The sequence below is a fragment of the Osmerus eperlanus genome, chromosome 28 (assembly GCF_963692335.1).
Source record: "Osmerus eperlanus chromosome 28, fOsmEpe2.1, whole genome shotgun sequence".
Lineage (NCBI taxonomy): Eukaryota > Metazoa > Chordata > Actinopteri > Osmeriformes > Osmeridae > Osmerus > Osmerus eperlanus.
In genome coordinates, this window is record NC_085045.1 from 5780451 (window position 1) to 5795119 (window position 14669).

The window sequence follows — 14669 nt, forward strand, 5'->3', positions numbered from 1 at the left end:
GATTGGCACCAGGGAAAATACCTAGAAAGACGTTGGATTCAGCAGTAGTTTAGCATGATTAACTGAATGTGAGTAAAGTGGATTGAGTAAGTGACATGGGTTTTTCTCACTGCTATGTCACTGGGGCACTGCAGGGTGACCCAGGGCGGGATTCCACGTTCCATTTAGCATGCCCGTTGTAATTTAGCTTCTCATAAGCCCTGAGGGGAAGAAACCGTTTTGATATGGCCTGAATATGTTCATAACGCCTGCCAATTCTCTTTCCAATCATTGGAGCCAAATGCCAAACAAGAGCTAGAGGATTGGGATTTTTGGGGAGGGGAAAGGAGGGGTAGCAAATCTGTATCTGAAGACATGAATAAACAAAATATAGCGTCTGGATAATTTCTGCAATTAAATGATAAAGGCGAGCCGATGATTGTTCCCTCAGAATGACAGCTTAGCAGGCTTTGAGGTGGTGCGGGTGGGCCTTCAATGGCTGATGAGCCTAATGGAAAAGATAAAATGGAGTCAGTTGGATTGTATCACCGAGGAACAAACCCGTGTTGAATGACTGCCCGTGCATTCATTACAAATGGGGGGTGAAAAGACTTGGCTTGAAAAAATCCTGGGGTTTTGACAGACGGGATAATGGGTTTGCTTCCTCAGGTCTTTTTGAGACTAAAATGTTGAGTTGTGACACCTTTTTATTTTCTAAAATCTTAAAGAAAAGCTGTCTTTGGGATGCCCCTACACTGTTTTTAACATGCATTGAAGTTTACATATATTGTGACAGATCCTTTACTCCTCTCCTCTGGCATGAATGTGTTCTGCCTCAACCCATGCTCTTACCTGCTTACTCTGTCAGACCCAAATCCAATTTCACACTCTGTAGCGTAATCCTAATCACAGACAGTTTAACCTACCATGCCTTTTTGGCGGGCCCGAGTTATGAAACACAGCTGTAACAAAAAATAAACATCACTTTTTTATGAAACGGCTTTGGATATGCAGACTGCCTTGTTAGACGGCTGCGATGGGCAGGGCTGTGGTTAGCTTACCCTTTTCTCCACACTCCATCGTTGAGGAGACATGTCGAGGCGTTGAGAATTCAGATGCAGTGGCAGTACACCTCCGTCATCCCCTGTTAGAATCACAAGCAGTTTTCCTGTCTTCCCCGAGTCTTCTGTGCACCTTTCCAGTACTATCTCGGAGGATTACCATGCCAGAGTGGCTGACGTTTGCACCTCACGTTTGAATCCTTTGGATCACCATCAATTCCCCAGAGACAGACCTTGTCGAGTCGGATATAGAGTTGCATGACACATGATTTTTATTTGAATACCACATGCTCCTGACGCACTGTCGTTCGGTTATTTAGTGTGCGAAAGTTATAAGATAGAACATCTTTGAAAGAAAGTCATGTAAGAAGCTGCAGTGTTACGTAAAGAACGGCGATTGGACGGGAGTTTGTCCGTCGAAAACCACTGCACCCTATTGCCATGCAGCCTACTGTTTCTATCTTTGTTGTGGACACTTTTATCCAAACAGTTTAGTTTCTCCTGCCGGCGACCTTCTTACGCTCTGTGAAAGGCACAACAGTTGGCTCTCTGGTGGCTGTGGCCATTACCATCGCTGTTATTATCACAGTCTTTATTTTGAGAAAGTGCTGCCGCGTTGTCATTACTCAGCTGATGCGCTGTCATGTTCCCGTAGAGACAGGAGGCAGACTGGCAGGCCAGAGTAGTGGGGAAAATGGCCAATTATTGTAATGAAGTGTCTTATAGACGATTGGGTTGCAATCGCCCCTGTGGGCGTCAAGTTTCAGACTTTTGGTTTATGGTGGGCGTGTACTCAATTTTCAAGGGCACATATGGAAATATCTGTCTGTTTTTTGTGAGTTCCAAATTTTTCAAGCATGGTCTTCGGGGGCTCCTAGTGTTGGCTTCAGCGGCTGTTGTCGATGGAGGGTTAATGTTGCATGGCAAAACCAGTTGTCATTATCCTGAATCCTCAACCCAAAATGACATTTGCCATTCTTCTCTTTGTTTAATACCTATTCCATTAGCACAGCGGTGTGTGTATGGGAGAGACGGGGGGGGGGGGGGGGGGGGTAGATGATGCAACTCCCTCATTAGAACATGGACAGCCATGTGCTTTGCTCTCATTTGTGTCTCTTGCAAGTCCATCTATGTTCTGTTTCTGAGAAGCCCAAGATAAAAGCTTGGATATTGAGTGCTAGCAAACTGCAAAGCTGCTTGAAGTACAGCCTAATGATGTCTTCAGCCCTCTTCCTGAAAATAGGACAACCTCGTGGGCAGAGAGCAGAAGATACATGTATATGTCAGGGTAGGCATAGCGGGGATCCACTCAACGTTGGAAGCCGACATCACAAACAGAAATATAAACAAAAACAAGGTTAAATGTTAGTGTTTTTTTGTTGTTGTTTTTTTTACTGCGAGTGGGTTGCAGGGCTGTGTTTGAACTCCATCTCTTTATCCCTAGGCCCGAAGTCTTTGAACAGATTCCATATCCTACTTTGATCAATAAGCAGTCGCGGCCCTCCCTTTTGAAACCCGCCAGTGGGGCAGGATTGATCGGGGCTAAACGCAGGATGCGTGGGTTTTTTTTAAGGAGCAGCACCATATTTGATCACGTATTGACAGGTTATGACGCGGCTTATTAGTTCCCGCCGCCTCTTCAGCTCCTAGCCAGAGGATAATCAGGGAAGGGTTCTGTCTGGGTGTTAATGCCAGCCGTAAGGGGCCATTACGTTAAGTCAATACACCTGGGCTTCATCAGAGCGTTCTTTTATCTACTCAGAGAATGGAGCACATTTGGGCATCTCCTCTGGGGGCCTCAGTTAGAGCCGTGGAAGAGTTTGTCTGTTCTCAAGTCCCCTAGCCTTCCTGTTTCCTTTTGGGTCTGTAAGTGGAGGTAGCATGAACTTCACCGTTCCTGTGTGTGTGTGTGTGTGTGTTTGTGTGTGTTTAAAGGTGAGGGCAGAGGGTTGGTGGATTGGGGGGTGAGGTTTGGTTGGGGCACGGATTCTTTCTCCACCCGTACGGAGGGGCTCGCTGGTGTGTTATTCCCACCGATATTTGCCTCACTGTGTTCCATCTCCTGTACAGGCTCTGGGCGAGCCGTGGTCCAGCCCTCCTCCATTTGCACCGCTCTCTCTCTGGGCTGCTCAAGAGGGGGAGCTGATCTTCAAAACACAGCAGCAGCACATTCACTGCGGGGAAGAAAAAAGGTGGTGTGTGTGTCTGTGTGTGTGTGTGTGTGTGTGCGTGCGTGCGTGCGTACTTGGCCCATGTGTGCACTTTTTGTGCGCCCGTCAGTGCGCTTTGAAGAACAGTGTTGAGTGGTCCTCCCCACCCTATAATCTGGAGCGTAAGGTTGTAAATTCAGAAGGTTGCTCCTCCCTTAGCTCTGCATGCGTGAAGAGGGCCATCTGACAGAGCTGTCTCCTGCCGGAGTCCCCCCCCCCACCCCCCGCCCCCATATCCCTAAACCCTGCCACCCTGCCTCCCTGCCTCTGCCGTCACTTACCCTTGACGGACGAGTTCACCCCAGACTGGTTAGCGCCACCTATCCAAGCGAGAGAAAAAAAGGACTTGCCCTTCTCTAACAAGCAAGTGTGTCTGTCTCTGCCTCGCAGGGGGTGACATTGTACAGAGAGATGGAGGTGGAGGGATGGCAGAGGGGGCCCTCGTGAGCCAGCCTCTCTCTCATCTCTCTCTCTCTTTCCGCTTCCAGCGAGACCACCAAGAGGATACTTGGCTGTGGTTTCTCCTTTTCTCTCCCTCTCCCTCTCTTCTTCTCTCTCTCTTCCTCTCTCTCTCTCTCTCTTTCTCTCCCTCCCTGTCTCTCTCTCTCTCCCTCTCTCTCTTTCTCTCTGTCTGTCTGTCAATCTCCTTGTTTGTTTCTCACTCTATCCTCTCTTTCCCACTCTCTTTCTCTCTCTCCCTTTGACTTGTCTCTCATTCGCTCTTTTTGAAAAACATCAATTTATAGTGTTATTCTCACTGGAAAATCTTTGCTGGTTAGCAATATGCTCAAGTTGTATTCTTGAGGGAGGGAATACCGCACTGATTTTCAACAGTAGTTTTTCCAGCGATCCATGCAACATAGCTTGGAGTGGAGACATCTAACCATGAGCTCATACCCAGGGTGTATTGCGTTTTCGAAGTTTGACAGTTTCCAGATTTCCATGCTATGTGACACGGCAGGTGGGCGGTGCGTACAGACTCTGCTTTAATTATGAAATGGAAAGTCTTGGTTAGTCATAGTGCCTTGGGTGTGTTCTTGTAGGTGTGAGAATACGGCTCTTCCTGAATAATAGCCTGGTCGGTATAGGACCTTTCTCTCTTAAAAAAAAAAAAAAAAAAGTCTAGCATGAATTATGGAAATCTGACTACAACTGTAAATTTGCATGCATATCATTTTTACTTCAATAGAATGGCAGCTCGTGATGTCATTAGGCAATATGAATCACTTCCTTTCAAAGCTGTAGGGCTTTGGTAGCCTACTTATAATACATTTGGTGAGACAGGGGGCAGCAAAGCTGTGGTTGTACCTTTTGGGCATTCACGTTTGACATTGAACAAGCACCCGTGTTGAGCTAGGTGCCTTATGGTTGTTTTTATAAATGATTGTGGCAGTGCAGCTCACGTTGAGCAAGTGTTGGTGGGAAATATCACGCGGGATACACGGAGGAAAAATACATTGCTAAAATGTGCAAAAAGAGGAATGAGAAGCTCACGATCACAGGCTGAGGCTGTTCTCAGTCGACCCGACAGACGCTCTGTGTGCTTTATCCATGTAGACGACAGCCGCTGGCAAGAGCAAGCCTTTCCAGCTCCCCGTGGCATTACGTTAGAGTGAAACACTTGCCAATCTCCAAACTACCATGGTCACGTGAGCCAACCCGCAAAACCTCAAGACACCCACTGAACACGGCGAGGGGCCACGGAGCTCTGTTTCCAGCCACTGAGAAACATGGGAAGGTCCGTGTGAGGGGCCAGTCATCCCTCAGAGCGAGAAACAACCCCCCCCCCCCCCCCAGCGCGGAGTAACGAAACACAACCCACGGCGTCCACGCGTCAAACAGCATGTGTCTCAACCCCATCCCTCGTCTCCACAAAGGGTCTGGGAAGGTTGTTCAAAGGGTCACGTCTCATGTTGGATATCTATACATTTGTACCCCTCTGCCTCAAGCACCGAACATCCTCCTGCTAGCCACGATCCCAGGGGGCCTTTTTCTATTTGTTCCGTCAAATGTCTGCCCGATGTTACATGCAGCACACATGGTTCACGGTGCGTCGTGAGCTGGAGATGGAGCGAGGGCTCTCCACAGAAAATTCTTTGGTTCAGATTCGTCCCTGATGGATATAATACAGCACGTGTATACTGTAAGTCTCTGTGATATACACTGTGGACGAGCCTTTGTTGTTAAACTGAAGCAACTGACGTGTTTCGACCTCTTCGACTGAATAGCTGAAGCACATTTTGGTGTTTGCTTTTCAAAGTTTGATAACGGAGCAAAGACGTTTATTTATACGGAGGTTTCTTTCATTACGTTCCTTTGGTTGGAGGCCATCCATCGCAGCAATACATTTTACATTTTATAATGAGGTGAGTCTGTTAATGAAGGCGTTTCTGATTGGGTGTAGTGCACTGGAGCTAGGAGCTAAGGTGTAATATGGTTCGGTTGTATGTGGTCCGAGACTTCAATTCCAAATCACTCTCCCCAAGCAATGGCTATGAATAATTCAAAATTAGGTTAGGGGAATTTCCATTGAAAAGGGCTCCGAAAACAACAACACCGGCAGGCTATAGGGCTTGTGGAGAGCTTGGTTGTTTGTGCACTTCCATTCCTAAATTAAATTATATTTTCTGCCGTTTCTATTACTGTGAAAGACGCGTTCAATTATTCATCATCAAATTACATAAGTGGGTTTTAGAATGATTGTTTTGGCATACTGTGTACTTTTATGCGTGTAGAGTACAGTCAGTACATCATATACGTAAGTGTGTTTGTGTGTGCTCTTGTGTTCTTTTGTGATGGTTTGCCGCATCCGTGTGTGATGGACGGATCTTAGGCGAGAGATGAGCATGTGCTCGTTTGATGTCAATATACTACTGGTTTCCTTCAAGCTATTTATTCGGCCCAGGAGTGGAAGGCCCCTTCTCTGTTTTGTCAGAAGGTATCTTGGCTAAGAAGCCGGGGGAAACAATCCGGAATCTAGGTGCTAAGGAGGGCATCTTGTCCTGTCTCAGATCTAGATGTCTTGTTCAGTCTGTCAGGTGGAGGCCCTCTGCCTCCCAGATTAGAAGTGAATTTTCCATCTCTGGGTGGGGCTGTCCAAGGAGTAACCCGACGGGCCTTGAGACGCAGTGCTCAGGAGACACTGAGCCTAGCTGTCACTCTCACAGCTCTGTCCATTCCAGGTGACAGAGAGAGTTAGATGAAGAGAGAAAGATGAAAGAGAGAGATAAATGAGGGAAAGAGAACAATCGAGAGAGAGAGAGAGAGAGAGAGAGAGAGAGAGAGAGAGAGAGAGAGAGAGGAGGGGGGGGGAGAGAGAGAGAGAGAGAGAGAGAGAGAGAGAGAGAGAGAGAGAGAGAGAGAGAGAGAGAGAGAGAGAGAGAGAGAGAGAGAGAGAGAGAGAGAAGAAGATAGATATTTTTTAAAGAGAGAGGAGGCATGAGAGTTTGTTAGCGTGATAAATTAAATGTATGGGTGATAGATCTGTGATTGCTAGTTTGGTCTCTGTCATGTGCTGTCCCTTCACTGTGGGCTTTGGCAAGATAGTTTAATCTTCACATTCAAGACAATTATTTGTTGTTAGAAACTGAAATGAATTGGGTATGAGAGAAACAAAGACTATGGAAAATCTAGAGAGAGATAGAAGAGAGTGAAAGAGAGGAGGGGGAGGAAGAAGAACAAGAGAAAGCTATCTTAACACCGATCAGAGAGTTGGTTGAAAAGTACACATTGGACCTATTTCTTTTAGTGATAGTCCTGGAGAACTGTAAATGCCCTTCCGACCAGAGTTGCCTGGAACCAACTGTCATCGAGTCCCATTCTGGTACATGGCCTCTGTGACTCTGGGCTCTGCTGTCCCCTCCAGCCGGCCCGCATGGCTGAGAGGCCTGTTGGCCCACCGCCAACAGGCACAAACAGAGATGCTTTCCTAAATCCCAGGTGACAGTCAAAGCAGCACCTACCCTGGGGCGCTGAGCTGGTGCCCACTGCCAAAACACAACACCAGGCTCACCAGCCTGACCCATGGTAGCCCAGATAGAACAGAAATATGTTGATAGATATTCACTCCTAGCGCTTTACAAGTATTATTAGTAGGAAGTATCATTCACTTATGAATTATTATAATGGTTGAGCAATATAAACTGAGTATATTCGGTGCAGGTATAGCAAATAATATGCTTGAAAGTATTGTCCATGTTTTTGTGGAGTCATAATGGATGCGAATTGCAACTGAAACCTATGAAAATGAGTGTAACCAGTTCAAGCCACCAACGAGGCACTGTTTGTTGTGTTTGTTTTTATATTTCTATACCATCAGTTGAATATCTCCATGTGTTCATTAGACCCTGAAAGAAATAGCTCAGAGAAGGGCTCAGGCCAGAGATGACTAATTAAATTAGCTTGGAATGGGTTCCCCAGAGCTTCTGTATCACAGGACCACTGTTATTAAAGTCAGCATAAACATGGTCTATTCGTTGCATTATAATCAGAATAGTTTCCAAATCTTTCAGAGAAAATTTCTTTTTTTAACTCTAATCGAAGAGGCTCCTTTTACATTTTATTTCACCCTTTCAAATCAGTGGTCTACCTGCAGTATTCCCCAGGTATACTCCATGTTCTTAACCTCACAACCTCTCTCCTCCCAACTACAAAAGGTTTCTCCCCAGCGGTGGCCTTCTTTGAAGAAAGCTTATCTGGCAGTATACCTCCATGAAGTTAGGTTCGTAGAAGCCAGATCACGTTCATTTGTTCTGAGGCGCATCAGTATTCCTCTCACTGGTCCCAGCCATGATCTTCCCAGGAACCCAATGCGATACTCTCTTGGCTTTCTCCTCGGCAATCCTTTTCTCCCTGAGTCAAGGGCCCTTTACATTCCCCAAATCACGGGCGCGGCCCACCGTTCCTTGCCTCTCGTACGCGCTACTTCCCCTTTAATGCACGACTGTAACCGCGCGTCCAACATTTCGAGAGATTCCTTTGACTCGCCCTTGCACGGGCCGCCTCTGAATAGCTCCTCCGTGTCCTAATCCCACTTCAAAAAGGTGTGTCCTTTGGAATACGCTCTTTTTAATCCCTCATTCACTTCTAAATGCATGCCATGTCCCCCCCCCCCCCGCTTGAATCGTACACACGCCCGGCACAATGAGTGCCAAAGGAGAACAATGTAAGCCGGCTACGAGATGTGGCCTAAGCTGTTTCTCTGTAGGAGATCATTCAGAGTAAACAGACAGGCTTGCTGGATGTAGAAGGAGCCGTTGTGACTGAGAATGACCAAAGCCAGGATGAATGAGAGCCCGGAAGGCGTTTCAAGGACTTGGTGCAGAGACAGCGCACAGATGAGGCGCCACTCCCTCGCCGGTGCAACTACATCAAGCCCCGATGCCGAAGTCCACGCGAATGCCGTCGAATATTTCAAGCCTCGGGACCTTGGTCAGTCAGAGGCTGACAGATTCAGATTGACAGCAGTCAGAGGAGACAGCAGCTCTATCTTCCCTGTGATGGTCCTGGGTGACAGGAGCTATGGCCCGGCCTTGTGTCGGTTGGGACACATGTACTGGACAAGTTTCACCTACCAGCCATCAGCACTCAGACCTGAGAGTTTCTCCCGGAGAACAAAGTAGCCTCTTTGAGGCGACGCCGTCTCATTTGAATGAACGCAGACCCCGTCTCCAGACCTGCCATTCGCGCTGTCAATAGGGGAGCCACTGACGAGCCGAGCAATTAAATTGAGGTGAAAAGATGCGATGCATTGCGGGAAATTCATGTCTGTGTGTTGTCTGTGTGGGTGTGTGTGTGTGTGTGCATGTGTCGAGAGAGACAGAGTTTCTGCGCGATAGAGAGATGGAGAAAAAGAAAGACATGGGCAAGGTGGGAGGAGTTGGCGGGGGCTGAGCACATTGTATGAATTTGATTGAGTTTTCTTGTATGGAGGTTACTGATAATAAGCCCTCACTGTCAACTCACTGAGGTATCCTATCTTTCCCTGAGAGATGAGGGGAGGAATTCGCTTTCATCTGTGCCTCCTTTTGAACAACTGCTGTGTAACATGAAAATGGCAGAGGACGAGCGAAAAATCACTCACAAAGGAAACAAATAAAGGAGGTGTTTGGAAGCTGTGGAGACGATGCGACTGCAGAAGACGCTGAAAGGTCTATATCAGTCATCCCCTGTCTGTACTCCCATCAGCCCCAAATCTCATGTGACGTAAGCCACCAAGTGTCATTGTCATTAAAACAGTATATATTACATGTAGTTACTGTAGTATATTACATAGGCATGTGAAGGGAGACCCTTCTATTAACACGCAATAGATGGGTAGTCAAAGCTTTACAAATAAGATTAGAGGCATGGGAAACCACCATAACAGTCACTCCAGCAGGGACTCAAGAAACCAGCCAACACCCATAGTAAGCTTCCTCAGTAAGGACACCAATATATTCACAACTGTTATTTACAGTTGCCAATGACAGCAATCTTCCCTCAAACCAAAGCACTAAGTAAAAAAAAAGTGTAATATATATCCAGTATAAATCACAAGTATGTGATATCAACACTTAGGCTGTTTTGATGCAGCTATACATAGTATATATACATTTTTACATTAAATATACATTTTTACATTAAAAACAATATATCTGTTTTGTGATGGATTTGTCTCTGTCATCTAGGTATAGGATATTTCAACTTCAAATCCAAAACAAGCCTGAGGCAGCACTATGAATCACAGGGCTCTGTCCGTGTCCTTGGGAAGACCCACCTCCACCCCCCCCCCCCCACCACCCCCCATTGGAACAATGATTACTACCAAGGAAGAGAGGAAGTGGCCCTGGGTGATGTGGGGTCAAAGGTCGGCTGAGTGACAGGGGCAGAACAGCGTTCTGCCTACTCTTCTCCTGTCAATCTCCAGCCAGCAGGGCAAAGTCCTGTGTGGGTCAAACCCCACTTGTTACACGATGGAAAGGTCAGGGTCACCCCACATGCTCATGCTCTCTGTGGAAAAATAAGGAGGCTGTCCCCTCCTTAAAACCGAATGTTCCTTTTGGACTGTTCTAGATGATGATGATTTATCGAAGGCACTGGTGGTGATATGTGGGCAGAACAGTGGGGCGATTAACATTCATTCTGTTAATTAAGTTTACAAATGTGACAGGACCACCAAGCTATTAGCAGCGATTTATTTTAATAAGGGTCACTCCTTATTGTTTTTCCTACACTCTGTTGAATATGCATACGCCATGGTTTTCCCCATATCCTCAGGGATACCTGAATATTATAAAAGTGCTCAAACAGATTGCTCCTCTACAGAAGCCTACCTTTAAGCACTGCGTCTCCATAACTTTACATGTTACGTTGGGAGCTGCTACAGCTTATCTGATGTTACTGTTACTGTAAAGTAACAGTGTACAGTAACATGAGTGTACAGTATCAGTAGTGAATAGTATCAGGAGTGTACAATAGCAGGAGTGTACAGTAGCAGGAGTGTACACTAGCAGGAGTGTACAGTAGTATCAGGAGTGTACAGTAGTATCAGGAGTGTACACTAGCAGGAGTGTACAGTAGCAGGAGTGTACACTAGCAGGAGTGTACAGTAGTATCAGGAGTGTACAGTAGTATCAGGAGTGTACACTAGCAGGAGTGTACAGTAGCAGGAGTTAGGAGCAGTTGTAGTCTCTGTAGAGAGGACCACTCTGACCCCTCCCCCCTCACTGCAGGCCTGGTCCGGGTCCCTGGACACACTGCGGCCAATTTGCTGTTCCCCGCCAGCCTCCCTGCCTGCCACAGAGAGCTATTCATCGCTCTCATTATCGCCCTACTGAGACGCACTTTGTAGAGAGCAAGAGGGGGCGGAGGCGCGGAGCGAGTCATCCGACAGGAGCAGTCAGAGCCGCGGCCCCGGATCCAACTATAGAAGGAGGTGTTGTTGGGGGGGGGGGGGGGGAGGGGGGTGAGGGAGGGGGGAGTCAGGAAGGGGTGTTATGCTTATTAAAGGCTGTCAGGAAGGTACCCCGTGGCATTAATTCAATTGTGTTCTCCAACGGAACGTGCCTACAGATACGGTTAAAAAGACTTTACTTTGCGTCTGAGGAACGTGGTGTTGCGGAGGCCTCGGGGGAAAGTCTGCAGGCCGGAGTGGCCCGTTCCGGAAGTTTTTTGGAGCGAGATGTGCTGCATCGGGGAAAGGAAATATGGAAAGCGCAAGGCCGAACCCTGTGACACGTACACTCCCTCCCTGTCCGCCGTCCTCGCCCCTCCTTTCTTGCTGTTGACAGCGTGAAAACAGGCTGATGTGCTCAGAACACCAAATCAGATTAGGCCTCGGCTGTCTCACCATGACAAGAACTCCTCATACGCCCTTACCAGACGACCATCTCGGGAGCACCTCATATCCTCTCTCTCTCTCTCTCTCTCTCTCTCTCTCTCTCTCTCTCTCTCTCTCTCTCTCTCTCTCTCTCTCTCTCTCTCTCTCTCTCTCTCTCTCTCTCTCTCTCTCTCTCTCTCTCTCTCTCTCTCTCTCTCTCTCTCACACACATACATTCAATCTCTCTCTCTCTTTCACACTGTCAGCTTTTATCACTTGGGCTTGTGGGAAAAATGCATGTTCTGTAAACTAAAACAAGTTTTTGACAGCATGTGGTTATATTGTGATTCTATGTGTCTCTGTGTTCACACGTTAGACAGCCATTCTTTGTAGTGTTTCTGAATAGAGGATAACCAAAAAAAACTATTCAAACCAACAATTCAAACCTTGGCAACGATGATTGCCAAGCTATAACATAATCATGCTCATCAAATATCTTAGCAGCAAACCCTTTGAAAGTGTGCAGTGGGTAACATGATTATTAAACGATAATGATGAAATTAAATGCAAAGAGGGTTCTTGGACCCATCCCAGATGGAACGGGTTATTTACCAGACCCTGTGGACTATCCCATTTTCCCTCTGTTTCTCTTGCTGGGTCGGATTAGCGTCCTTCTCCGAGGTAATCCGGTCATTCTCACCTGGTCGAGGAGAGACACGCTACTTCAACGTTTCACTGTTCCACTGCAGAGCTTCCAGGGGCAGCGGGCGGATCACAAAGGAAGGAATCAGGAGGCTGGCTGACTGTCTCCATGTGGTGTGGACCGCATTGGGCAATTCGATTGGCTTAACATTTAGAAATTGGTTGGTCCTGAGTTTGACAAAGAGTTTTCGGTTACTCAGGTGCTTGGAGTCAACGTAGGGGAAAGGACACGATTAGAGAGTCAGAGGAAGCCTGCTGGTTGTTAAAGCATGGTCGGGGAAATGTAGTGAATTAGGCTTTGAACGTGCAGATTTCCCAGATTAATTATTTTGCAGCTTGATTATCATCGAACTGTTTTTCACCCACTTATAAAACGCAGACCCACGTAAATCACAGACACTATCTACTTGAAGACTGAAGTATTAATTTAAGTTAAGAGGGCCATTAAGAGCAATAAAAAAAATAAAAAATTGGACAGATTACTTGTGATTGCCCATTGTTGTTGTCAATAATGTATAGTCTAGTTTGACTTTGTCACGTTAATAGTTCTTAACGAGATCGTTAAGCCCCTCTAGCTGGAATTAATTAAAGCATAATCCCCCCATGATTGCAACAACCTCCCGCTATCAAGATGGCGTCCCTCTGACAAGTGCTTGTTTGTTCATTTCTGCACTATTCATGTGTTTGTCAGTGGGGAAGACGTCCTCAAACCGAGTGCTCTCATTGCAGTCATCCTGCCCTTTGCATGGAAAAATAATTACCTCTGATTGTCCTATGGCACTACCACGAAGCCCCGAAACTCGGTCCCAGCCAAGGTCCCCCCATAGACGTACAGGAAACTGTGATAAACAAGATGTGCGCTCTACTGAACCAGGGTAGACTTCGGAGTTGGATGTCGAATATGTGTGACTATTCATAAGATATGAATAGTTATTGTTATGGTTTCGATAAGAAGAAAACGTTGTCACAGTCTGTACATTACGTGACAGCTAAGCCTCACCCTCAACTGGCATCTGTAGGAAGGCTTGTGAGGTCCGTCACAGCTGCCCTACAGCTTTACAATAGGCCGTAAACAAGGCATTCAGTTGACATCATGATTGTATGTGTGAGACAGAACATTTGCATCCCGTCACCTATTGTGAGATCCTGAGGGTGTCCTTAGGATGTACTTTGGAAAATCAGCCTTCTCATCTGGCAAGCATGTGGTTTAGAGGCTGTCTGATGGCGTTCATATGTGGCGTTTTCTTTGAATGCACCCCCCCCCACACACACACACACACACACACACACACACACACCACCACCAGGGGTTGGTGTGTTGCGGTGGAGGGTATGTTTTGGTTTGGACCGTGTGCAAGTCATGGCCACTGTGACAGGGTGAGAGAGCACAGCAGGAATAATCTCTCTATCTTCAAACCCAAAGCAGAGGCGCTCTGTGCAGCTGGTGTCATGGTACAAAGCCTGTGGCATGCAGTCTATCTACTCATGCTCTTCGTTGAGATGAGGGTTTTACTGCACTGATATACAACGTCCGTTCATAGGCTCATCATCTCCAGACAATTCACGGCATTCGGAACCCTGAATCAAAGTATGTAACACACATGCTGATTGCAAACGCTTAAACTGCCAAAAGGCATTGAGGTTCATTATCTGCGTGGAAAAAGATGAAGACCTGACATGGACAAGTTTCCATTAAACATACAAACGCAAGTGTCCATTGTCTATTGAAGACTGTCTTTTTTGACTATTTCAAGTGAGATCTAACACAAAAATTATAGTTTTTTTTTTTTACTTTTTCATATGGGTAGCTGAAAAGCTTAATTTATTCTCAGATCAAATTAAACCGCTCATGTGGATGAATTCTATACTTAGATAATTAAGATCAAATCTTTGAGAGATAAAGCACATAACAGGCTTACTTTAATACTTTTTGCATAAGCTTCAGAACTTTCGAATCTTGTTTCAAATGCATGATGTCAAAAATTGGAACCATGACCTTACTGTGTCACTGAAGACCAGGGGCATGTTTATAAGAAGGATTAAGTGTCTCAGTGCTCACTTTCCTGCAGGGAAATGACTCCATTGCTTATGAGTTTGTACCCCATTACACTCATGACTCTTGTCCAAGTTAAGACATAATCAAGTCAAATAAAAACTTCATAAGACACATGATCTCTTAACATTTTTCACGGGATCTCTTCTATTTAAATCAACCATAGCCCAGAAAAACAAGAACTATCCAATATCAGGTCCATAACCAACAATGGAAAACCACCGATATTACTTACAACAATAAACATAATTATTCATGTTCATAAAATAACTTTTCAATTCAAATAGTTTAATGACATTTGCCAGACAGTTTAATGCCTCCAATATGAAACATTGTTGCCAATGTAGTTAGTCAGACTCTACACA

General features: G+C 46.1%; 1 protein-coding gene across 2 annotated transcripts in view; it reads left to right on the forward strand.

The window, feature by feature from the left end:
- The window catches only part of edil3a (EGF-like repeats and discoidin I-like domains 3a), an 81789-nt gene that overhangs the window by 29308 nt on the left and 37812 nt on the right, over positions 1-14669 (forward strand). The gene's annotated exons all lie outside the window — the stretch shown is intronic.